Here is a 27,923-nt window from a genome sequence, read left to right as displayed (position 1 = left end):
AATGACCTATTTTTGTATGGAGACACGTCGTGCTGCGTCCTTGCTCAGAAGGGAACAGTTACAACCGCCAACTAAAGAGAAGTATACAAAGGAACTATAGGAGTCCAATGGTTGTGCGAAGGTTGTCTAACCCAAATTATAATCGCCAGCAGCAGTAACCAAGAGTCAATAAGACAACCCTAAAGTACGCGTGGTTCCAAACTACTTGCGTCTTTTAAGGCAGAAGAGACAGAAAACGAATATTTGGCCTAGCCATTTCAAAGCCTTGTCCCTAATCCAAGAGAATCTTTTAGAATTTCACTCTGGAACTTGAGGAATTAATCAAAAAAAAAAAAAAAAGTCCGCGATTAGAGTTGTTTTCCATTTAACTAATTATTTCAATATAAGGAATTGTTAATGCTGATTTCTTAAACTTTCAATATTCCGCAAAGAAGCTATACAAAGATCGGAACAAGTTGGATTTTTATATTGAAAAAAATTATTAGTTTTTAAACATTAAAAACTACAATTAGTCTGAACAAGCGCTCTAAAATAAGCGACACTCTTTATGTTCCACCATGCGGGCCAGTTACCTTTGCAACAAAGAATATAGAAATCCAGAAAATATGTGAAGGAGGTCCTATGCAAATATCTACAGGCATGCAAAGAGCAATAGACTAAATATGTATTTGTAAAAATTTCTTTTTTCTATCTGTTACTCGGTGGTCATTGTCAATGTCCCTTTGCTGCCTCACTGTGACGTCGAGTCATATTGTCGTTCCTCACCGCCAACCAGTTGCAGCGGCCCCGGCCGTGGGCACATCTTCTACTTCATTACATTTGCATTGGTGTCTGTCTCACAATGCTGTTTTCCTTTTATTATCCAGCAAATATCATTCTCTTATGCTAACTTTAATATAATTTGGTCAGCGTCTGTGGGATTTCACTGTCACTGCTGTGTCAGAGAGTGCACAAGGAACAGGAAGAGTTGCTGTAGCCGGTAGTAGGCGGTGAATGAGACAACCGGTGGTAACAAAAAAAAAGGCAAGAGAAATAAAAATGAAATGCAGGTAAGGTAGTTTATTCAAAAATGTTTATGTTGACCACGGTGCGCAATCGGGTGTAATAATGAAGTGCTATTTAATGATTCCAGAGGGCAACCACAACACAACTGAATCCGAAAGTATGGAAAATAGAGAAACAGTAGGACAAAATATTTAGCCATGTGGGTGTAGATGAAGTTTATGTAGGAGGTCAATGGTTACTTGAAACAGTGTATTTTGCCGTTAAAGGAAGAACTCATTTATGGTAAATGTAAAGGTCGTCCTGATGCTTAATTTTAATTGAGTATGTCGAAATAGAATAGATTTTGAAAATAAATAATTCAATTAGTTTTTAGTTAGAAACCCCTTGCTTTTGGACGTAATTTTGTGTGTTTTGAGTTGAAAAAATTATTATTATTTTTTCTTTAATAACTAATGAACATTTTCTCAGGATAACCCTTTTCTTGGCTATATAATAAAATACCGTTCAATTTCAATGAAAATGAAGAAAGAATACGTTGTATCCTTTTATCAGGAACCCTTATCAACTTTGAAATTTTGATATTATAATTTTTAGGTTAGGTTCTAGGTCTTCGGAAAGTTCTGATACTAGATTAGGATATGATCCACATAAAAACGGATCCCACGTGAACACCTGAGGACACCAGCTTTTGAAATGTTACTTTAGATCTTTTTCTGATACTACATATAATTGCTAGGTTAGGCTCTAGGTCTTCGAAAAGTTCAAAGAATATGTTAGGTAAGGATAAAAGTCCTTATAAGAACGGATACCAATTGGCAGCTGAGAACACCGATTCACTGTGATACCTAAAATCTCCTCAGTGTTGATAAAAGAAAAACAGGAAAATATATTGTGTACTGTTGGCACGAGGCAAGGAAGTATTCGTAATGACCACGGATCCGGTTTTAGTTACATCCGACTTATGACTATAGACTCGGAAGCTTTTTGGTGTATTAATCGGAGAATATTTTCTAACGCCAGACCACCAAAACAGCCAATAATCGACCAAAAAAACAACCACAGAAGAAATCTGGTAATCTTGAAACTACAGGTAAGAGTTGAACTTTGATTTTTATAATCTGATTTAGAGTCCGATAATATAATCTACGAAGAAATTGTTCAGACATTTAACTGTCATACAGACTGACCGATCGGAATCAAGCTCTATAAGGAATATTTGGCATTTGTGAGAGGTATTGTAACTTCAGCGGAAGTTCTTGCTTTCTCTTATTTCGAAATAATTTTACGAGCAGATGTTCACTTTTGAAGTCACTGTGCGCCAGCATTTCTACCGTTACAAGCAGTGAATGCCACCATTCCTCTCTTCTTTGCGCTATTGTGGCTTGCGGTTTTCGGATACCGGCAACACGACCATGTCCTTTTTCCCCTTACACACACACACACACAGAAACACATGCCGCATTCCATTTTCCGTTCACCTTATACAATTTCAACACTTCATTTCTACCTTTTATTGCTTTGTTTTTGTCTTTTTGTGGCACAAATTCTTTACTTTTGCTTCATTTGTTTTATGTGTGGCGAACGGATGTTCCAGCTTGCAGGCCCCGTAGGTATGTTGCGCACTTACTTATATGGAAACCTAGTTCCCGGTATCTTTTGCTCGCATTGTTTTATATTGTTGTAATAACATGTTTTGTTTTGTTTTGTTAGTAAAAGGTCCAATGTCGTTTACACGTCGGTCACGCCGACCGGTACCGACTCCTCTTCTTCTTGTACTTCTACTGCCTCTTCAAGCAAGGTGTGTGAAGCGAGCATTATGCGTCGGTTCGTGTCGTTGCCTTGGTTACCCTCTGTAGATATGTGCATGGGTTTAGGAAGTAGCATGGTTTCGGAAATATTTTCATAGTTAGTTTGTTGTCTATTTCCTGGCAAAATTTAATTTATTTTGCACTCAGTGTTGTTGCGGCAAAAGCGCATTTTTTCTCCGACTGTCTTGCCACGTCCGTTCGTTTGTTTGTGTTTGTGTTCGGCTGTGCCATTGTTTTGAGTTAGAGTTGGTTGCATACCTTACAGGTGTTGACATAATAAATGATTTACATTCTTGTACCGACATTCTAAGCAAATAACCGTCACATCCTGTCTGTCCATTGTCAGCTGAGCGTCGGCATCTCTGGCACTTGCTGGGGGAGGCGAGAGTTCATTTGTTGTCGGTTTTACGGGTGATTCGAATAAAGCGAGTCGTCATCGCCAGCAGTTGCCTCTCTTCTTTTACCCTTGAACATATTTTATATATATTCCGAAGTGAATAATGTTTAGAAATTTCAATTAGATTTCGGTGTAATTCCATAAAAAAATTGAAGTGGTCACAAAACGACACTAACCTCAAATATGAGCATGTGAGATTTCAAATACTTTATAACAACTCGACAATCAACGGTGTTAGTATAAGTAGAAAGCTAATGAAAACTCCAAAGAGGTAACAAGTAGCTATGGTCAGAGGAAATATGGGGTTTATACTCGTATAGCAGAATTAAGTATGATAATATGAAAGCTCAAGACGAAAACGTTAACTTCGGGTGCTTCGAAGCTGAAGCCTTCAGATGTGCATATTTTATAGAACTAATGGTTATAAAAATATCTTACTCTTGATATTGTTTATTTTGTTCGAGTGGCAGTTATATGCTATTATGGTTCGATCAGCGCAATTTTTTGGGAGATGGTAGCGAAGCCTTTGAAAAGGATCTCCGCCGAATTTGGTGAAGATACGTTGTCAAATAAAAAATGCTCCCACACAAGGAATAGAATTTGATCGATCAGTTGTTTGCTCAAGTTGTCGGTTCGAGAAATGAGCAGCTTCTTGGTGAGGATTCAAACCGATAGTTCAAAACTGCGGGCTGAAGACGAAACACGTCCAGGACGCCCATCAACATCAACCATTAACACGTCAATAATATTATATAAATATAAATAAAGGAATTGGTGTTTGAGAATAGACGTTAACGTCTGTGAAAAAATGCTTTCCGACGACCAGTATGTCATGAAACGTATTACTGGCGATGAGTTTTGGATCAATGCGTAGACAGATGATCAATCGGTCGAATATCGAGGAAAAGGTGAGCCGAAGCCGAAAAAGCCACGTCAAAGCAGGTCAAAACCCAATGGTATTTTGACAGTTTTCTTCGATTATCGAGCTGTGGTGCTTCGAGCTTCGAACTCCTTCCTACCGGCCAACCTGTCAACAGGGTACCTTTAAACTTTTTGCAATATCTGGAAAAACTGGCTTAAGCAGATGATATCGGTCTCCTGGCAGTAAAAAAATCAGATTGCAGAGGTATCGAAATACGCTTAGAGAATATGCTGGAGATATTGCCTTCAAAATTAGCGTTGATAAAACCGAATACATCTCTAGGAACAAATCTGTCCGATTTACTGCGAAAGACAAAGTGATATTGCGCAAAACAAAATGCTCCAATCATGGAATCAAAATTGCCAACACTGGTTCTACTGAAGACATTGACAATGCGTCGCGATACAATTTTGCGAATTGGGCGAAGCAGCTTCGGAAACGTACGATAAAATTGTAAGAGTGTATGGTTATAGTGCTCATAGTCGTGCCCAGGCTCACAATGGTTGTCTACGCGCGGTCCTCGCCCGAAAAAAGCTCGCATGAGCAAGTCGATGGTGAAAACGATGATTACTGCCTTTTTTGATAGCCGCGGAATCATCCACAAAGAATTCGTTCCACCGGGGAAAACTGTGAATCAAGTCTACTATTGCCAAGTACTCGAAAGATTGCGAAATCGACTCAACAGGGTGCGCCCAGACATCGCTGGTAACTGGATCCTTCATCACGACAACGCGCCATGCCACACCGCCCTCAGCGTGTCCCAGTATTTGGCCTCCGTGTTGTAACAGACGCCTTATTCTCCCGACATGTCACCCTGTGACTTTTTTTTGTTTCCTAAAACAAAATCGGTGGTCAAAGGACCCCTTTTTGAGTCGATTACGGACATCCAGGCGGCCGTGACGAGGGTACTCGCGGACAGCTCAATCGAAGCGTTCCAGAAATGTTACGAAGCATGGAAAACGCGCTGGAATCGCTGTATAGCTGCCCAAGGTGACTATTTTGAAGGGGGTGGCAGAGTTGTAGAATAATTTTCAAATATACGGATTTTATGGAATCAGTCTCATTTTTTAATTGTCATACCTCGTAAGTATTATAGTCGGAACCTTGTCTGTGATGTATGAATTTACTGAACGTATTTTTTTTGCTAATAGAGACAAGCATTTACATTTAACCGGTTTTTCAATAGTGGAAAAATTTGAATCTAGAGGCACAGTACAAAATGTTCCCGTGCTGTGAGAGAAAGAAGTCTCCGCAATGTCGAGAATATTGCTGCCGCAAGCGCATCTATTGAGGAAGACCCAAATCAGTCTCTCACAAGTCTTTCTCAATCGTTGTGCATCTCTGTGACGTCTTTGTGCCGAATTTTGCGAAAAGACCTTGGCCTACACATCCTTACAAGATCAAATTGATGAAAGAACTGAAGCCACTTGACCACCAGAATCGTCATACGTTTGTGAATTGGGCTGCGCAACAACTTGAAAACGATCGGAATTTTCATCGAAAAATCATCTTCATCGATGAGGCTCTGGTTGAATGGCTTTTCAAATAAGCAAAATATGCGTTATTTGTCAGATAGCAATCCACACGTACTCCATGAGTCACTATTGCATCGCGAAAAAATTACGGTTTGGTGCGGTTTATGGGCCGGCGGCGTCTTTGGGCCGTACTTCTTCCGTGATGATCAAGACCGGCACGTTACTGTGAATGGGAATCGCTACCGCTCAATGAAAACCGAATATTTTTGGCTCGAATTGGATGATATGGATATGGACAACATGTGGTTCCAAGAGGATGGCGCCATAAGTCACAAAAACCACACAACGAATGCCACAATCGATATATTGAAAACCAAGTTTGGTTAACGTATGATCTCACGAAATGGCCCAGTCAATTAGCCGCCTCGGTCGTGCGATTTGACGCCGTTAGACTATTTCCTGTGGGGCTACGTCAAGTCTATGGTCTATGCCAACAAGCCAGCGACGATTGATGAACTTCGTACGAATATCGAATGTGAAATTGCAGCAGTATCGGCCGATTTACACTTAAAATTCGTCGAAAATTGGGATCAGCTTCTGGACTTTACTACAAAAGCTATACTATTAAGGGGTCAGTAGGGTAATCTGGCCTGTTTTTTTGACATTTTTTTTTCAAAGAAATTTTTATTCTACAATAGAACTTTTTTCACATATCATGAGGTATATCGTGGAGTGTATAAACACATTTTTTCGGAATTTTTGATGACATCTGTCGGAAAAATGGCTGTGTGAATGAGATGCGTTTTATCACAGGCGGAATAGAATCATGAAAAAATATTGATAAATAAAAAAGTATTTAACTTTTTTTCTTCTGATTTTTCCCCATGTGTTTTTACATAAATTTTGTCATAATAATTGTCAATAAATTATAAAAAATTATGAATCTAGTAGAGACGATAGCCAGGCGTTTTGTGAATATTTAAAAAAACATTAAGCAAATCGATCGGTTGAGTGTTTGATTGGAATCATGTCCGCCAGTTTAAAAAAGTGTGTTTTGAGAAAAACGCGTTTAAAGTTTGAGGTGTGCACTGCGAGCGCTCCGAACGTCGAGTGGTATTATTATTTTTGGGCCTTTTCCGAAACCTTCCAATGGTAAAGGGGGTTTCTACATTAATTCTAAGGATATATGTAAGGGAACAAAAATGCAAAAAAAAATTGTTTTGAAAAAATATTACCCAACTGACCCCTTAAGCAAAAATAACTGCAAATTTGGGGAAGAAATTCGGATTTACAAAACGGCACACATACATATGTTCTCTATATACCCACATGCTCATTCACATATTCATTACCAATGAATGCAGGCCTTTTGACTACTGGGCGATAACAAGCGTGTTTACAATTTTCATTAAAATGTAATTACATTTAATGGCAAACAATAAGCCGAACGACGGACAGCGAGTGAATGAAGTGTGCTGAGCTGAGCGGGGGTAAATTTCAGCATTATAAAACACTGCGAGCGAGCACAATAATTCACCGCGAACTGCAGGCGCCAACTCCAACTCAACAATCAATTGCATGAAATGGCGGCGGCTGGGCGCTTTGTGCAAAAACACTCACTTAAATGCGCAATAAATTGCTGAGCAATAAGTGTAAAGCGGATTTTAAATATTTCATTAAAATCAATTTGTTTAAATTGAATTTGCAAATTTGGCCACCAAATGCGCTTGCCGCCGTAATAACGGTAAGTCGTGGCAGCAACACGCTTGTCGATTACTTCAATTGTAATTATTTTTAACTTTCATAACTGAAAACTTTTAAAAGTCAACGGCAGCAGACTTATTACCGCTGCAACAACAAACAAAGCAACAACACTTTCAAGGACTCTCTCAACACATACATACTTATTTTACGCGTCTTTTCTCCACATGCCATGGCAAAATATTAACTCCCTACTAAAGAAAGAAGGAAAAAATCAAAAAGTTGCGAAAAATAAAATAAAAAAGCATTGCAAAAAATGCATAAAAAATTATCGCATTTTTATAAAAGTTCTTGGTGTTGCCGAAAGTTTTCACTTGCGCTGCATTTTCATTGCTGCGAAAGTTGTCTGTTGCCGCTACTTCGATTGCTTCGCGCGCTGCTCGTTGTCATTGCAAATGACAGCGCCGTGCACTTCATAAATATCGTAACGCGACACTTATGCAATCAACAGTTCCAACAACACTTTCGTTGCAACTTTTACTTAAGCAACTTTGCCATGCGCTTACATAAGCTCCCCTTTATAAGTATGTAAGTATGTATGTAAGTGTATTTGTGCGTAACGTCCATACTTAATTAGCATTGAAATCACTTCGACGCGCTTCGCTCGAACGGAAAGTTGGCGACGTGAAATCAATAAATTTTAATAATGACACTGAAGGCATTTAATACTAACTTTTCACACTTTCTGGGAAGAATAATAACAAAATGACACACAAAATATATACGTTGAAAGAATTTCTCGACACTACAAAAATCCTTTGAAGAATTTCTTTCAACTTTATTATCTTTTCAGCGGTACCGGTACGGATAATGTTCAACCGAATACACCACGTCCAGCACGCAGCGAAGAAAATATATCAGTCGTGGCTGAGAGTGTACATAAAGACCGTGGAGAGTCGATTCGGCGCCGTTCGCAGCAACTCGGACTGACGTATGGTACGACTTGACGCATTTTACGTTGAGATCTTAAATTAAACGCGTACAAAGTGCAGTTTAGGCAAGAACTGAAGCCGCTCGACTTTCCCAAGCGGCATCGCTACGCTTTATTGGTTCTTAAAAAGTTACAAGACGATCCAACGATTCCGAGCCACATTTTGTTCAGCGACGAGGCTCATTTCTGGCTCAGTGGGCATGCAAAACAAGCAAAAATGCCGAATTTGGGACGAAGGACAACCTGAAGATATTTAAGAGCTGCCACTTCATCCAGAGAAAACAACGGTTTGGTTCGCTTTATGAGCACGGAATCATCGCTCCATAGTTCTTTAAAAATGAGAACGTAACCGTCAATGGTGACCATAATCGCACCATGCTAACCGACTAATTGATGCCTAGAATTGAAGCTTGGGATCTCAGCGTCATTTGGTTTCAACAAGACGGCGCCATTTCTCACAAATCGTATGAAACAATGGATTTATTGAGAAAACACTTTGGTGAACAGATAATTTTTGCTCCGGTCGATTGATTACCAAGATTGCACGATATCACACCGTTAAACTTTTTTCTGTGGGGATATGCAAAGTCTTAAGTCTATGCGGACAATCTCGCTTCGGTCTTAGAAAAAAACATCACACTTGTCATTCGTCAGTTACCAGTCGAAATGCTGGAATGGCTCATCGAAAATTGGAGTCAATGGATGGAACATCTGAGACGTAGGCGCGGCCAACATTTGAGAGATAATCTTCAAAAAATTAATACTGAACAATGTTCTTTCGAATGATAATAAAGATTCCCCATTAAATCTGAGATTTCTGTATTTTTTTGTTAGAAAAAGGTAGGGACCTCGAAATTAATCACCCTTCATAAGGTTTAGTTAAAAAAAAAAATTTAATAAATTTCTTTAGTAAGACGCTGAGACTCGCGACTCACCAACAGAACTTTTAACATCTGCACAGACGGATCAAAACTGGCTGATGGAGTGAGCGTTGAAATTCTTTGCTCGTAGTTAAAGTTTGAGCTACCCTTCTAACTCTCCGAATACTGCAATTTGCGGTCGGGAAAGCAGCTGAGGTCAGGCACGTAGCCAGGGGGGGGGGGGGTCTAGAGGGCTGAAACCCCCCCCGAAATAAGGAAATTTTTTAAATAAATCGCAAATAAAAAAGATTTATCACTGACTGAATCTTTTGAAACTCTTATACACAACTCAGCTCAAACCTATAACAGTCGTACGCAACTACACTAGACGGTGACTGAAAACTTATCAAAAGTCATACTTAAGCGTTGTACAGATCTCCATCTTGATATGGCGAAGTTGGTTGGCCAGGGATATGACGGAGCAGCAAACATATCAGGGCATTTAAGTGGAGTGCAAACCAGGATAAGACAACTGCATCCAAAAGTACGATATGTTCATTGCGCTAGTCACCGATTGAACCTTGCGCTTTCTAATACTATGTTTATACGGAACTGCCTTGGTATTGTCAGTGAAATAGCAAATTTATTTAGAAACCATTCAAATGCAAACACAATTTTCCAGAACGTTATACAGAAGCACGCACCAGAAAGCAAAAAAAGACGACTTGTTCGCCTTTGTGAAACAAGGTTTATAGAAAGGCATGAAAGCATTATAAGCTTTGTGGAGCTTTTCAAATTCATTGTACTAAGTTTGGAAATAATTTCGAGTAAGACATGGTCCATTTCGTCTAAAGCATCAGCCTTCTTAGCAGCGGTAGAGAAAAGCGATTTTTTGCTTAGTCTATTCGTCTGTGAGCAATTGTTCAGCTTAACGCTGCCACTGTCTGTGTAACTCCAAGAAAAATCTATGGATTTTGTATCAGCAATGAACCGAGCCAAAGAATTAATAAGAACTCTGCACCAGATAAGAGAAACAGCGGATGGGTTTTTCAACGATATTTTCCAAACAGCATCACAAATGTCTAAAGATCTTTATGACATAGATCTTGTAGTGCCTAGAGTGACTTCGCGTCAAACTACTCGTGCTAATCCACCTTGCACAACCCCTGAAAGCCACTTCAGAGTTACAATATTTATTCCATGCGTTGATGCTCTGATTCAAAACATGACAGAACGTTTATTAGTGAATGAGGATATACTCTCGTCATTTCAAATTCTACTCCCAGGTTTTGCTGCAATTGATAATGCCGAAGAATTAAAAAATTTAACTATTTACTTCGAGGAGCAAATATCAATGACAGCATTAAAATCAGAGTATCGATTGTGGTGTGCCAGCTTATCAACAATAGATCCAACCATAGAAGTGTTGAAATTACTGCAACATTGCGATGCAACGTATTTTAAAAATATTCACTACCTGCTTACAATTTTACCAACTCTTCCAGTGAGGACCGCTTCCTTCGAAAGAACTTCTTCAACCTTAAAAAGAATAAAAACTTTACCACGCATTGTGATGGGCAATGAGCGGCTGAGTGCACTTGCTGTTATTGCAGTGCACTGTGATATCAAAATAGATCCAGATGAAGTAATTAATGATATGGCAAACAAGAAGAAAAGAAAAATATTACTTATTTAAGTTACAACCACCAAATAATTTAAGTAATATGTATATGAATTTATATTGTTTTTTTAATAAACAGAAAATTCAAAGTTTATATATGTTTTTACTTCAGGCTTTGCGATCAGGAATGCGGCTGCGGTAGCTAATAACGCAGGGAAGGACATAAAGAGTATCAATATATACTTTGATAGCCAAGCGGAATATAAGGTGACAATTTCACATCGTCTTTACGTCAATGAATATACTTGGAAGTATGGAGGTAGTAGATATAATGGCTACCAGAAAGCGACTGCAAGTATACTGTATTCCAGGCCAGAAAGGTCGTCCAGGAAACGATCTAATCGATGAAATTGAAAAAAGTCTTCCGAAGGGACTCACTAACGGATCAGAGTGAGATGGAATGCCTTAGGGCGTGCAGGATTGCCAAGATCATTTGCAAGGTAACGTAAGGGAAGGAAAATACCCATGCGGTTTGCTCACACGGTTTCGGAAACACTACAGGACGACTGTTGGCTTAGTCACAGGTCATAACTGGCTTAACATGTGAGCCGCTTGGGCATTATTAACGATGGCACATATAGAAAGTGCAAAGAAGTAGGCATGAGAGACTCTAGAGCACCTTATCTGCTTCCGTCCGGCCTTATCTCGAACTCGGTTTAGATATCGAGGAGTTTCGGAGTTCGATGGGCTGGATAAAATATTAGAATTATATATCAAGTATCTAGTAAACTTAGCAAAAGGCACTGGCTTCCTGTATGACGAATACTCAGCTTCCATCTTTCATTACTAAGTATCAGTAGGTCTGTGGCGTGACAGCCGGCCAGTGCAAACTAACATAACCTTTAGTAAGGTGGGTGCAGCACGAGTTAACGTAGCAAAAAAGCTTTATGGACCGAACTTTCATAACAGCTGAATCGCAAAAAAATCTATCCATTTTTGAAGCGAATGGTTACTGGCAATGAAAAATAGCTCACTCATGGACAACGCAAATCAGAATCATCTACTATTAGCTGCTCCCCTATGTTCAAACTCTCCATGCGGATTTGTACTGCTAACAATTGCATATTGTAAAAGAAGCAATAGCCCAGAAGCGCCCAGCTTGAGTCAATAGAAAGGAAATGCGTGCCATCAGGGCAACGCCAGATCACATACATCGATAGTGACTCGCCAGAAGCTCCGAGAGCTTGGATAGCAGATTCCTATGCATCCACCTTACAGTGCGGACCTGGCATCCATGGGATAGTACAAGATCCTACACTAATCTACTCGTTCGTTTATGTTTTTTTAAGAGTTGTGCTACAGTGGTGAAACCGTGTATTTACAAAATGAGCAGTATCGAGGAATATCCTCGACTATAATAATCAGTATTTCTAATAATTTCATTACCCTTGTCGTGCAACAACTACGTTCTAAACATCGAAACAAACGTAAACTCTGTTCAATAAATTTTAATTATGAGTAACTAATAGTGCCTGCAATTTAATTTGTTTCGATCAAAAGGTTCGAATGTCGACGGCAGCTACCTTTCATTAGTGTAATGATGGAACCCTGCCGCAACTTCATTAAAATCACTGTTATGTTTTTCAATATTGATAAATAAAACAAGCAAAAGCAAAGAGCCAATGAAGTTGGGAAGAGGTAAGGTGGCAGCGTGATTGTATTTTCTAAACCAATTATATTGCGCAATATTTTAGAATTACACACACATATACTAAAGCAAAGTCCGTGTACCAATATGTGTGTGCAATAGCCTTTACGCTTTTTCATATTCAGTGCCTGCAGGCACTCGTTGTGATTTTTGACAGTTTGCACTAACGGTGAATGGCTTAAAACCACAGCGTGATAAATTTAATTAATATGACAATAAATTTATAATTGCACTAACAATATTGCCGTTGCTCACTTTTGACTTTTGTGGGGGCTGTGGCCTGGGGGTGCTTATATGCATTTATAATTTACATTTATTTATTGTTGTATGTTCATAAATATAAAAGGTATCGGTAAATGTCATTAATATCAATAAACTCGTCGCTAAGTGGGAGTGATTAAATTGTGGCTTAACTCAATAATGAACTATGCCGTTTAACTTTTGTTCAAAATAAGTATCGAAGTAGGAGTAACAGTCATTTCACCCAGAAATTGTGGTACTTTCACTTTTTCTAAATATTTTGAATAAAAAAAAATTTTTTTTTGGCATTCTATATTGTGAAGTTTCGAAGATATTATCTAAGTTTAAAACAAACCCTGTCTGTAATGACCAAAGACCACAACGCGTTGAAGAATAGCAATGAAACAAAATATACGAGTTGTTCAAACAAACAGGCATCGCTGCGATGAATGTATGCGTATTTATGCTACACTGACGGCTCGAAAACGATTAAGGGAATCAGTGCAGGGGTCGTAGGACTACGCATCAAACTCTCCCTACCTATGAGAAGTTTTCTGAGCTTCTTTCAGGCAGAAGTCTTTGCCATAAGTCGAAGCATAGAGACAAACCTCCAGCGCAACTATCGCAACAAACGCATTACCACACTCAGCCATAGTCAAGCGGGACTTAAAGCAATCTCCTCCTATGATATCAAATCGCTACTGGTGCAGGAGTGTAGAGAAAGGCTGAAAAACCTAGCGGAACCTAACCAAGTGCACCTGATCTAGGTGCCCGGTCACAAGGTATAGCAGGGAACCAACTGGGTCCCACTCCGGAGCATCCACTAATATGGAAATCGATGAAATTATAGAAAATTTTGACCAAGACTGTCACGTAAGCAGCCAAATAATCGCTAAGGAACCTAACGTTTATCATAAAACGGGTTTGAATCATTAAAAAAATGCAGGCTACAAAAAGATGTTCGATGTTTGGGTTCACATGAAATGTCTGTGAAAAATGTAATGAATCGAATTAGCATCTGCAATTCTTTGCTAAAACGAAATGAAATCGAACCACGACTGAAGCGAATGGTAAAAGCAAACGAAAAGTGGATCAAATACGACAATAATGGTCGTAAAATCAGAATTGACTCCTCGAAAGGTTATGTTGGTCGAATAATTGATTCAACATTTTACTGTCAACAACTGATGTGATTGAAGCAATCAATCGAAAAAAAAACAGCCAGAACTGACCAATAGAAAGGCCTTCGTCTTCCATTAGTACAATGCTAGACCACACACATCTTTGATGACTCGGCAAAAACTGGCAGAACTTGGCTGGGAGGTTCTGATGCATCCACCATATGGCCCTCACTTTGCATCATCGGACTACCATTTGTTTCGGTCAGTGCAGAACTCTCTCAATGGAGTAAAGTTGGTATCAAAAGAAGCCTGTGAAAATTACTAGTCGCAGAAACCAGAAAAGTTTTACACTGATGGAATAATGTCTGTAGCGGAAAAAATGGCAAAAAGTGGCCGAGCATAATAGTACATATTTCGTTCATTAAAGTTCGTTATGAATTTAAAAAAATAGGTTGAATTTTGAATAGAAATGCGAAAAGACTAAATTTTAATGAGCTAAGCGCTCACTCTGTTGTATTAATTCCACTTGAAAACTTTGTTGTTGATTTGACATGCAATTTTTTTGACAAAAATAGTACTATCCAACGTATTTTATTTTCTATTTTTGGTATATTTCACTACATTTTAATTAGGAAGCAAATATACCTAAGCTATACATACCTACTTAACAGAATATTCTAACACAAGATTTAGAGCTACTAATAGAAGTCTTATTGAGGTGTTTAATAAAAAAGTTCTTTTGAAAGGTATACGCAGTTAAAGTTATACATTAAATGTACTGAGTATGCATACGGTACATCGTGCCGTATGAGCAACACAGAGTTTACAGGACTCTTGTATGAATGCACAGTACATTTGATGCTAAGTTGAAATGAGTATAACTTTTAAAGGAATGTTTTCATATTTACGTCTGTTTGGTAAAGCGCTGAAATTTGTATACAAATATATGTTTACAAGACCCACAGCAATAAAATTATTTAATATTAGTACTTTGGTAATACAAAGCGGCTACATGAAAGGTATGATGTGAGTTCCTACACGGCACAGTAAAAAATGACGAAAGCAGTGAATTACTGATCTGAGATTCTCTGAAGCTAATTACACTTGACTGAATTATGTGCGGCCACTGGCAATTAATAAGAAAAATTATTTTTTTTTAAAGGAAGGGTGGATTTATATGAAATTGAAAAGTGTACGACCTGACACATAAATAGCGTTACTCCATATGATTTTTAGTTAGTCCCATAATTCAAAAGGTCCATGTAGAAATTTGACAGCTTTCGGATCATTAGTTTTTGAATGATTTCATGTTAAGTGAAGCAACTTTTGTTTTTGTAAAAAAAAATGGTTACAAAAAATTTCTCGTGTTGATAAAATATGACTTTTTGAAGAGAACAAATACAGTTGAAGCAAAAACTTAGCTTGATGACGAGTTTCCATACACTGTGTCATGAAAATCAACTATTAAGGATTGTTATGCTAAGCTTTGACGTAGTGAAATGGGCACCAAACGGCGAACGCAGCGGACGCAGCGGACGCCAAAATGAGGTTGTTATCGATTAAACATCAAAAAAGTCCACAGAATTATTTTGGATGACTGTAAAGTGAAGTTAATCGAGATAGCAGGCACACTGAAGATATCAACTGAACGTTTATATCACATTATTCACGAATATTTCGGTATGCGAATACTCTGTGAAAAAAAGTTGCCTCGGGAGCTCACTTTTGACCAAAACGAACGGCGAGTTGATGATCCGAAGCAGTGTTTGGAGATGTTCTAGCGAAATAATGACGAGTTTTTGCGTCGATATGTGACAATGAACGAAGCTTGGCTTCATCATATCACTTCGAAGTCTAATCGGCAGTCATCCGAGTGGACTGCACAGGATGAACCCGCTCCAAAGTGTGGAAAAACGCATTAGTCGGCTGGGATTTGTATTTTGGGAAAAGCATTAATAATTTCAATTTATTGACTACTTTGAAGAAGGAAGGATCATCAACAGCGACCACTACATACTGTTCCCACGTCAGTCGGGTTTACGTAACCAGAACGAACCGGGAACTTTGCCGCTATGACAACAACTACTACATAGCGGCGTTATTGAACCTTTTGAAAAACGAAATTGCCGAAAAATGAACGCATTTGAGGAGAGAGAAAGTGCTTTTTTACAAAGAAAATGCAGTGTGTCACAAGTCAGTGAAAACGATGGCAAAAATCTATGAATTGGGGTTCGAATTGCTTTCGAAATCAGCGTATTCTCCAGATCTGATTCACAGCGTATAATTTCTGTTCTCAGATCTCAAAAGAATGCTCGTTATCAAGAAGTTTTTGTCGAATACCTATACATTCGACAAAAACTTCTTGCCGAATTGCCGAAACTGAGATTTATTTTGAAGCAAAGGACAAATCATACTACCAAAATTGTATTGAAAAGTCAGAGCGTTGCTATAATCAGTATGTCACTTTCGAAGGGAACTATATATGTTAAATAAAAAAAACGAATTTTGCCAAATAAAAGTGCTCTACTATGATAGACCGGGGACTTTTCATTGACCTGTTATATTAAATGAAAATTGTCCATTATAATAACGTATTTTTGAAGCGAAATGTTGAACGAACAATAGTGGACTTTAAGAGTAAGCTAAGAGGCTAACGTTCTCTTTAGATTTGATTATTGAAAAAATGTACACATTACAAAAGAGACTGTTACATTAGATGTCATAATTAATTCTTAAAGTAAGGTTAAGAGTAAGCTTCCAAGAAAGAATTAATAAATTGTAAACAGTATCGAGGCTAAGTCCAGGCACTTCACTTAACCTTCACATGATTAAAGCTTAAACAGTCAAAAACATATCAGCAGTTAGATAAGTGCCAGAGAAAGAATCAACAAAGCTAATACGCGTGTTCGTATGTAAAAACTAAAACACAAACCTACAAGCATGTATGTATGTATCTGTGTATATATGTATGTCAAGGCTGAGTACCTTAGCACACACTTTCCGCGCAAAGTGAACGCGCTGTCGCAGAGCTGCTTTCCAATAAATGTGAAAACTTTTTCGATTACGTGCTTGTAAAAGTTTTCGTCTTCACATGGAACGCCCGATGGAATATGGTAAAGCTACAACACACAAAACGAAAGAAATCACAACCAATAACTGGAGAACAAAGGCATTTAAAAAATTTGACATATATACAAGCACATATTATACATATTAGTGAAAAAGTGTGTGTGTTTGTTTGTGGTATAATAAGTCGTGCAGCAGTGCAGGCGCGGCGCAAGTGTCATCATAAACAAGTAATGAAATCTTTAAAACTAAACAGACCACATACACTCCCGCACGCATACCTAGAAGTGTAGTGCAAAGCAACATAAAAACAAAACAAAAAAAATATTCAGTAATAAATAAATACAAATAATTATCACCCCAGTTTTTCATATACTATGCAATTTTGCTATGTATTGGTTATTTGACTCACCGCTCTTTGCTCCTCCTGCCGTTTGTTGTTGAAGCTTTTGCCTTTGATTTGCCTGCTGCTTGAGCTGTCACTCCGCTCGTTGCTTGATTGCGTTGGGACATTCGGTATTGTTTTAAAGCGCAAAGCAATCTCTGTGCGTCGTGTCACATGGTCGGTCGCTCGTTCGAATATCGGTAAAAAGTTGATTCATTGCTTGGCACTGTTGCTTGTCTACAAAACAAAAAGTTAATGAATTGCCATTATCTATAACACGACTTGGTAATTTATTAATCGCTGGAGACTTTTCACAATTTTATGAAATGAAAGGCAGAATCGTTAAAAACTAACTGTGAAATTTTAAATATTTAATATAGAATAGTTTTCTTTGCTAAAAATAAAATTTCAGATGAAGTAATGTAATTGAGTGGGAGTTAAATCATTGTACTACAGGGATGACAGAGAGAGAGAGAGCGGGATTTCAGTCACCGAAACGGATGAAAAGCAGAAATTTATATGAAGTATTGTAAAAAGAAATGCATTATGTATTTGACTTCTCGATCTCGATTTCCTTTCCATGGCCACCACGGGCACGCTTGCAAAAGTTCATACGCTGAACCCAATTTTTGACGGTTTTCAAGCATAAATCAGTCTTATATTCTCTATTAGGGCGGCAATCGTCTTGGGCTTATCTGCGTAAATAAGCAACTTCTCATAAACTTGCAAAAAATAGTCCAGCGGTGTTAAATTGCACGATCTTAGAGGCCACGCCATGACGCGACAAAATGCGTTCACCAAAAGTTTCCTTTAATAAATTGATTGTTTCGTTGGCTGTATGGAACTTAGCGCCGTCCTGTTAGAAGCAAAGGTCGTCCATATCAATATCCTCCCTATGCTCATAGAGCCTGCCGACCAGTGACTTTTTGACTATGTAACGACGTCTCAACAATGTCTTATGAATTATCAACACTCCTAATACGATAATTTCGTTTACCAACGTACCTCTTCAACCAAAAGTGAACCACGTCCAACCGAGGTCAGTGGCTGTCTCGTTTTGGGTCCATTCAGCGAACATGCGACACGCCTGATGGTTGTTCGGCTTAAATTCTTGCACGAGTTGGACTTTGTAAGCCCCCAAACCAAGATCCTTACGGAATATCTTTTATATAGTGGATGGGCACAGCACCTATTGTTTTGCGCGATGGCGTATGAACTTATGCTCCACAGTAGCAATACCGAGTTCGGTGCGTACTGTACGACGTCTCGAGGATACTCGGAGATCTTAAATAGAAAGCGTTCAAAATGCAGCTTGTACAAGAACTAAAGTCGCCCGACATCGCTTCGCTCTATGGACTCTTGAAAAGGTCCGAGACGATTTCGAGCTAAAATTTGTTCCGAGATGAGGCTCATTTCTCGCTCACTGGGTCTGAAATTGTAGCTAGTGATCTTGGCGACATTTTCTGTCAAGAAGATGGCGCCACTTTCAATCCATCACATCAATTAAGGGATTTATTGAGAGAACACTTCGGTGAGTAGATAATTTTACGTTTTGGGTCGGTCGATTGGCCACCAAGATCGCGTGATATCACATCGTTAGACCTTTTCCTGTGGGGATATGTGAAATCTTTAGTCTATACGGGCAATCTCGCTTCGATTCAGATATTAGAGCAAAACATCACCAGTCGAAATGCTCGAACAAGCCGTCGAAAATTGGGCCCAAACGATGGACCATCTGACCAAAGAATGTTTTTTCGAATAAACGTTCCCCGTTAAATTTGAAGTTTCTGTGGTTTTCCTTTAAAAAAGTAGGAAACCTCGCACTTTATAAATTTAAATATGTTTCACTAAAGCAAAAGGCATGGGAATCATCTTATCAGGCCAATACCAAAGATTGGTATCAAATAAGACTACGAACTGCTGTCCCATCTATAGAGTTCTCCAAATTTGGCCTCGTACCCACCCCTCTTTATTTTAAATTAGATAAATGAATGAAGTCAAACTTTTATACTTGGCACCACTGGTTACATTTATTTGTTTTGAGATAGTTTTGGATGAGCTCGAAAACCGCCAAAACTTAATTAGTTCGTCCTCTTCCTGAGCCCACTCATTTTGTTAAAAAATATTGCATACACTCATCTGCCACTTAATTTATTAAATCAACACACACCTGTGTGACTATTTTTAGCAACAGGTGTGTTATATTAGCGGCAAGCGCCACTTACACAAATGTGCAACATTTTCCATTTCTCTTACATCCTGCGGCCCATTTGACCGAAATAAATTAATATTTAAGCGCCACCCTCGCAGTGCCCATGAGTGCTCGCAGGCAGCTCTAACGTGAAATAATATCAACAAAAGTTTTGTTATGACGCATTACCATTGGTGTAAAAATGACAAAAACAAAATCGTAAATTTATATTCGTTTTTTACAATGCCACAGCAGTGCTCCAGCGACGTGGGTGAGACGTCCCACATACCCATCTACAACTACCTACACATGTGTGTAGGAATGTAACCTCGTCCTTAGGAGCTCAAGCTGTCATATGCAAGCAGGGGAAATCACACTGGGCATTGTAGGCCGTTTTCACATGTGTGGGTATTTGATTTCACACATGCGCAGTGGCGCCAGTTATCCGGCGGAGAAAAACGGATACATGGAGTGGGATGAGAGCTGCATAGGCTGTATGTAAGAGCGTACATTCAATGATGGATGGATAAAACTGGATAACAGCTAAACTGACATAAATAATAGTTGAAATTAACAAGATTAAATGCCATTGAAGATTTTATATTTTAATTTAGTTTAAAATTTAAAATTCCTGCACAAATATGGTGTAAATAGGAAAGGGAAAGTTTTTAATTAAAAAGAAAGTAACTTGATACCGTAAAATAAACCATAAAAAATTATCAAAAATATTTATATTAAGCAAAAAAATTAGATGAATTCTATAAGCAGAAATAATAAAATGCTTTAAAATGGATTAGAAATATTAAATTACTTATAATTAATTCAAACATCTAGAATGGCTAAGTACGGGTGTAAGCAAACGTTTTATACTCTCTCAAATTTTTGAGGTTCAAAGCCGGGGAATTACCTTCAGCCAAGTAATGCATTAACTTATGGTATTACTCAAGTATACTCGAGAACATGTTTTTATGCTAGTTTAGGTAGTTAATTCATGCTCTGATCAACATATAGTCTGCTAGGTTAACGATCGATGTGGCTTAACTCCGCAACAGTACAACGATGAAGATTATTAAATTTTTGGTTATCGATGGTGTGATGAATCCACACGAGATCGTAGATCACTCCAAGACGAACTTCGTGAAGGTCGTCCAAAATCAGTGTTCTTCCGGAAGCTATTGATGCTGTGCTGAAACTGATACTGAAAGATCGTCATGCGACTTATCGAGAGATTGAGAAAACTATAGGCCTTAGTGGGACCATGCATGAAGAATTAACTGTAAAAAAGTTGTTCACGTTGAATACCACACAATTTGCCAATTGCTCACAAAAAAGCTCGTGCGTATTGGTCGGTTTATAGTTTCGACCCGATTTTATCTATTTTTGTCAATGCGACATACTAGTCAAATGATCCCTAAGATTCATTAAGGTACCTCACATACCATCACTAATCATATGGAGTAAAATTATCTGGATGTTATGTGTTTGCTATACGGAGGCTTTTTCACGTTTTTTCCCAATTGTATCCATTTTAGGCACATTTATCAGTAAAACCATTACAGACATAACTCACATGTTAGCCGATATATGCGGTATATGCAATGTCAACTTGGAAGTTCGAAAATCGTTGTGTGGGAACTATGACACGCAGCCATAAGCTGTCAGGAGAAGATTTTTCCTGGATTTTAGTTATATATCTCACACATTGAGCGATATTCGTGAAGAAAGTCAACTATAGGTTCTGGGGTTCACATATTCGGTACTTAGGGGCTTGAACAGTTTTGTGAGATTTGAACGATTTTTGGTCATAAGGTGGAATATTTTAAAGGAATTATTAGTGTGAGGTAGTATGCCGTTATATTAATTTCTTGTTCATTTGTATACTGGAAGGTGAACGTATGAAATGCAAAATTGTGTTATATGGGAAGTAGATGTGGTTGAAAGTCCGATTTCACTGTGAAATATCAATGCTAGAAGAATATTATGTACCAAAATTGGTTGAAATCGAGCTGGTCCTTAGATATGTGAAGAAATCAGGAGTGATCTGCCCATAATTTCGGCTCCCTATTTCGAAACGTTTTGCGTAAATGACGGATAACACTCAAAGAGTATTCCTTGTTGACAGTTTAGCCATGCGGAAGAAATTCGTAGTGCACCACACCGCAACTTCATAACTTTTGTTTTAGACCTGCTTTGCGTGGTTCCTTCGGCTTCGGCTCATCTTTGTCACGATATTCGGCCGGTTGATCTCTGTTTCCGGGTCGTAGGCATAGATCATAGGCTCATCGCCAGTAATAATACGTTTCAGGAGTAGTGGTAGTCGGAAATCATTGTTTCACAGACGTTAACGAGACGCTGTTTTTAAAAAGAATTTTTATGGATCAAATGATATTTTAAAATGGTTTTCACTGATCTTTGCGATGCTGTAAAGCTGCCAGTAAATGCTCTTACTGTTAATCGTCCATTTTTAAGCATCAATTCTATTATTTTATTGACGTGCTGATCATCAGTTGATGTGATATCCGTCCTGGACGCCGTCAACGCGTTCTCCACGCTCTTTGAATTGATTTGTACCAATCAAACACATTTGCTCACCGAAGACTTTTTCCAACATTCATTTCCATTGTTTTGGCAACAGAGTTTTGATTCCGCACACAAAATTTAATGGAACTTCTTCATAAATAATTTCACTCATCGTAAAAATCGCCGAATGCATTATGTGTTTAGAAAGACAAGCGTATACTAATCACTTATATTTTCTTGATGTGACATTTGACTCTCCATTCTGTACCAAATTAGGTTTTTATATCTTACTTTTTTGTTTTATAGGAGCACCTTAAGAGTTTAAGTTTAAGGGAATTTTTGAACCTATCCAACTAGCCAACCAACGTGCATCAAAACAACTCCAGAGGTCAATTGAGTTTAGGTTAGGAGAACGAAACTAGTATACTCTTAATGAACTTCTTGCAAGATAATATTTTATAACATATTACGCGTTAGAAGTTTAAAAAATAAATTAACATAAAAATGTCAAAAGAATGGAGTAATATACATATATACATATATTTAATACTACTATATTGATACAATAAAATAAAAGTAAAATATATAAATAATTATTTTGTTTGCTTAAATCATTTCTTCAAACAAAGTAATCAAAAATAGTGTTTCTTCTGCCTCCCTGGTTGCAAAAAAATTACAACAAAAGAAAATAAATTCGAAATAATACTCGTCTGTACTCAATTCATACCAATAGTTGCATATTTGCTTGTGAGTAACCGCATTTGTGGCTTCAGCTGGCGAAGCATAAAATCAAATTAAAGTAAAATAGTCAGTGCTCATTGCGTACAACAACTATTTAAGAACAACAAACTGCTAATCTCAAATTGTGGACGCAAAAAACGAACATGTTAGAATAAAAACTAAGCAAACAGGAAACTCGTTGATAGTTGCCACCCGGTAGAAAATATCGTTAGTCCAAAATTTGTCAATGATCTCACTAGGCGGAAGTGCTGGTTTTCATATTGGCTCAAACAATATATTAACAATTTTATTGATGCTTCTCTTCCATAAAATATGCTTTATAGATTAGTATCAATTTGGACAGCAAATAGATCCCTACCACTAACAAGGCATAACTGTCTGAAATGAAATTAGTCGGAATGCCATCAAGCTCATATCATTTTGGCTATTTTTGACTAGTGTGAAACCGAAACTTTTATTAAATTTGAAAATAGACATACCATTTTAAAAATATAACCTAAAAGGTCTGCATGGAATACCCAAAACCAAACTAATCCTCAAATAATGCCTAACTAGTTAACACAACTTGTGGGGTAGAACTAGAATTTGTTAGCAAAAAAGGCCAAAAGACCGACCGGCATTATTCTAAGAAGCTATATTAATATGTTGCTCAAATTCCCTGGGGATATTTCTGCTTATTAAAATGTCTGTGGTCTGGAGAGCAAAATTTCGCAAGCGGTCAAGGCGTACACACACAAACACACACACGCTTACAACAAAAAACACCACAGTACATGCCTACATATGTAAGTATGTATGAGAGTATATGTTTATAAATCTTAATAAGTTCGTATTTATATTTTTGCCCTTAATACCAAGCATTCTGTCCACGTGAGTATGTATGTGTGTGTGTGAAGGCAAGCATATTTACTTTTGTGACGAGTAGCATAGTTTTCGGTAGCCAATTTTCCAAAATTTTCAACAAATTTCTTTAGTTTCCGCAGAATGCTTGAACCACTATTAGACAGACTGACACATACACAAACATATACACAAAAACAGCACAACAACTATCTCTGCGCTGAAAAAAAATTCTTGCTTGGAAATTGTATTGTTGCTTACCGAGCTGGAAATTATGTGGTTTGCATGTATGTGGGTATGTATGGTCTATATGAAAGTATGTACATGCAAGTACGAGTATATACATATATTTGACTTTTGTTGCGCGCTTCGAATTGCTGTGGTGTTGTTTTTGTTTGCGGCAGCAGTCATGGTCGTGCTGGTGTTGCAGCAAAATAACCACAACTGACCACACATTAAAGCAGAACTCATGCGAGCATGTAACAATTATATCTGTACACCACACACACACAGAGACGCATATATACAGCACGTTTCGCTCGCAAAGATTTGTGGTGAAGAAGTACCATAAATTTTATTAATATTTTTGAAAGCAATAAAAAGTATGTAGTATAATAATATTAATTATCGTTAATTTATTTCTAATTTGCTTATTTCCATACAGTGTTAAGTGAAAATTAAATTTGTTCCACCTGATTTAAAATTTCTATGAATGATTGCTGCTAGAGCAGATCCAAATTGATATCCATAAATTTATATTATTTTATAATGCCATATTAAACTTAATGATACTAAAATTTTAATGCGGATCAGCAAATAGTGAGAGCAAAGAGAGAGAGAGAGAGGGAGGATGGAGTCAAGTGTCGAAGTTCACGCAAGTGAGGAAAGTTCTGTGATCGCAATTCACTTGGAAGTGTCCAGAAACGATTCTTTTACATATGCTTCAAGCAGCTCACGACTGCCGGTCCTAGACCAAGTATCCTCTGAGTAGCCAAAGAACATCCGTTTTAAGGCGAGCTAAAGTGAGAAGGCGAAACACCCCCTTCAAAGGGTTGTGCGCTTGGTTTGGGACACTCCACGTAAAAGCGGCCCCAATGAAAAATTACCAACTGCCTCGGATGAGAGACTCCCCTTTTGATGACGACCTTGGCAAACAAAATAAGGACTACGATTTGAGGACATGCACCTGGAATGTTCGGTCCCTTAATTGGGAAGGTGCCGCCGCCTAGCTGATTGATGTCCTCGTTAGAGTGAAGGCTGACATCACCGCCGTCCAAGAAATGCGATGAACGGGACAAGGACTGAGACGAGTAGGTCCTTGTGGCATTTACTACAGTGACCATATAAAAGAGCGCAAGTTCAGTGTGGTATTCGTAGTGGGAGAAAGACTACGTCGCCGAGTACTGTCATTCACTCCGGTGGATGAACGTCTAGCCACAATCCGCATCAAAGCGAATTTCTTCAACACATCGCTGATTTGCGCCCACGCCCCGACGGAAGCAAAAAACGATGTGACCAAAGATGCCTTCTATGAGCACTTGAAGCGCACTTATGACAGCTGCCCCCACCACGATATCAAAATCGTGCTTAGCGACTTTAACGCCAGGGTGGGCAAAGAAGGTATCTTTGGCACTACGATCGGTAAATTCTGCCTCCACGGCGAAACGTTCCAAAATGGATCGATGCAGGTCGACTTCACCGGGGCCCGAAGTCTGGTTATCTACTAGTAGTACTAGATTCCAGCATAAGAAAATACATCAAGCTACCTCCGAGATCTTAACATCGACTCGGACTACTACTTTGTTGCAGCCAAGATTCGCACCCGCTTCTGTGCAGCAAAAACGCACGTCGACAAATACAAAGAAGGATCGACGTCGAGAAACTACTATCACAACAAATAGCCGAACGATTTTCTACTCGGCTTGCACTCCTGCTCTCTGAGAGCACTCGTCAACAACTCGGTATAAGGGAACTGTGGGACTGCATTTCAAGCTCCCTACGTACAGCTGCAACCGAAACCATTGGTTTTCGGAGAATGCAAATTATCAGCTGGTACCACGAGGAGTGCCGTGTCGCAGCGGAGAAAAAACAAACTGCCTCCTCGCAACGTTACGATCGGCCAAAACACATGCGGGATGGGATAGATACCAAGAGTTGAAGAGGGAAGCGAGACGCATTTGCAGACAGAAAAAAGGGGGCCGAAAAGTATGAAGAGCTTGACAAGCTGGCCGACAGGGGTAATGATATCTCTCTGATAGCCATACGGATTGGGAATATTCCAAAGTTATTCATGCATTAATGCTTTTACGAAAACTTTTCAATTGGCTTGGAGAAGTACTCCTGTTTCAAAACAAAAAACTTTTACACAAAATATCTATAAGAGATTTTGATATCATAAAGAAAAAGAGAAAACTACGTAAAAAATGGCAAATCTCGCAGTTTCCTCAATATAAAACAGAACTAACTAACAGAAAAAAAATTACCATTTTGTCCAATCTACTTGCAGCTGCAATTATAAGAAGACTTCAGAACATAATTGAAGAAATGGTCCTCATACCAATTCATGAAATTGGAATTAGGTTTCAACATTTCACAAACGATCAAGTTTCGGCGTTCGATAGAGTATTGCACCATAGTTTACTTTATAAATGAAGACTTCTATTTCCACAGTATCTAACTGACCTAGTTACCTCATACATGAGCAACGGCTACTTCAGAATCAAGCAAGGACAACCATATACTATGATACAGTCAATAAAAACAGCTGTACCCCACGGAAGTGTCTTGGGACCACTCTTATACATTTTGTTTACTATCCACATGCCTAAGCTGCCAACTGCAAAATAAACTAGCAAAACTGACAAAATAAATCGGCAAGAAATCACCTTTAACAACATCAAATAAAATCATAGTCTACAAACGCTGAAACCCCATGCCCCGTGATACATATACAGTTCAGATATTCATTGTGATCTTCACATAAAAACGGTTCGGAAAGTCATTCGCGAAACGACATCGAAACATGCCACAAAGATACAAAATCATGTAAACATTAAAGCTCGACAACTAGGAGAAACTTGCTCCCAGTTTTTGAGATATTGATCTGTAGTTTTGCCCACGTGATATTCTCCCCGAGAAGCTGTCGGAAGGAAAAAAAATCTTTATTTGAAAATATGTGAATAAAATATTCAATATCACAGCTAAACGCTATAGAAATTCTTAGATTTCTTTTCATAAAAAACTGTGATTTTCATTTGATGTTCAGAAGGCTGTTATCTTAAATTTTCCCCCCTATTTCGATATTATTTTAACCTTACACACCACATTCCTATGTGAGGGTTAAAGTGTGGCATGCAGATTTACATACTCAAATTAATGCGAATATATTTATACTATACAAACATATGTGTATGTGTGAACCTGCCACATAGCACCTCACCTTTTAATTTTTGTATAAAATTCAGAAGAAAATGCCGCAGCTGCACTTACGGCGGAACCATAAAATTTCAATTAAACGCAGCTCATTCACTCGATTAATTGACAAACTTCGGCAGGCAGTCAAAAGGGCAAACAAGCCACAAACAAGGACAACGTTTAAGCGCTTCGCTTTCAATTTCACAAACATTGCCGGCGCACATCCACACACATACACAGCTGTATGAGTGTAACTTACATGGCAAGCGACAATTTAGAGAATAAATTTATCTCAGTTTATAGCGTAATCTTGAATGCGTGAAAGTTGAACGGAAACTGGCGAAGGGGTGGAAGGGCTAAGGCGAGCGGGACTGTGCGCGAAAGAAAGTAAACGGTACGTGAATGTGGTAATAAAGGTGAGCTGGTGAGGGTATTGTAAAGTTTATTGGCACGCATGCCGCGCATACTAACACACATACACACATATGTATGAAAATGTAGAATTTGTCTGTGTGTGAGTACAATGTATATTTGCGCAGATAACTTGCAGCCAGACACAATTTTCATTGAAAAATTACCTCAAATATATGGAAAACTTGCAAAGCTGTTGACTGCTCATTTATATGGAAAAAAATCAACGTGTAAATAAGCGTGCGTGTGTGTGTTTGTGTGAATTTCACGAATGAGTGTACGCGCGCAATCTTATCGCCAACATCCGCTTTCCTTCCGCTGGTGCGCTGGTGTTCGCTTTTTTGTTTTTCTCTACACATTTTGGCGCGCATGTGTTTGTGCGCCGGAAAGCAGACTAAAAACACGCGGAACAAGTTACGGCGACATTGTCATTTCAATATCGTAATAAATGGGCTTGCACACCTTCATACATACAACAAAAACCTGGATATGCATGTGTTTGAGTG

General features: G+C 38.4%; 1 protein-coding gene across 3 annotated transcripts in view; it reads right to left on the bottom strand.

The window, feature by feature from the left end:
• LOC105228709 (dynein axonemal intermediate chain 4) overlaps positions 1-27,923 on the bottom strand; it is a 122,007-nt gene that overhangs the window by 78,295 nt on the left and 15,789 nt on the right. For all 3 annotated transcript variants that reach the window (XR_007422706.1, XR_007422707.1, XR_007422705.1), the window contains exon 4: positions 17,328-17,537. The gene's annotated coding sequence lies outside the window, so the exon portion shown is untranslated. The remainder of the gene's footprint in view (positions 1-17,327; positions 17,538-27,923) is intronic.

This window comes from Bactrocera dorsalis, chromosome 4 (genome assembly GCF_023373825.1).
Source record: "Bactrocera dorsalis isolate Fly_Bdor chromosome 4, ASM2337382v1, whole genome shotgun sequence".
Taxonomy (NCBI): domain Eukaryota; kingdom Metazoa; phylum Arthropoda; class Insecta; order Diptera; family Tephritidae; genus Bactrocera; species Bactrocera dorsalis.
The sequence above is the reverse complement of the archived record's forward strand: the minus strand, read 5'-3'. Positions and strand labels throughout refer to the sequence as shown.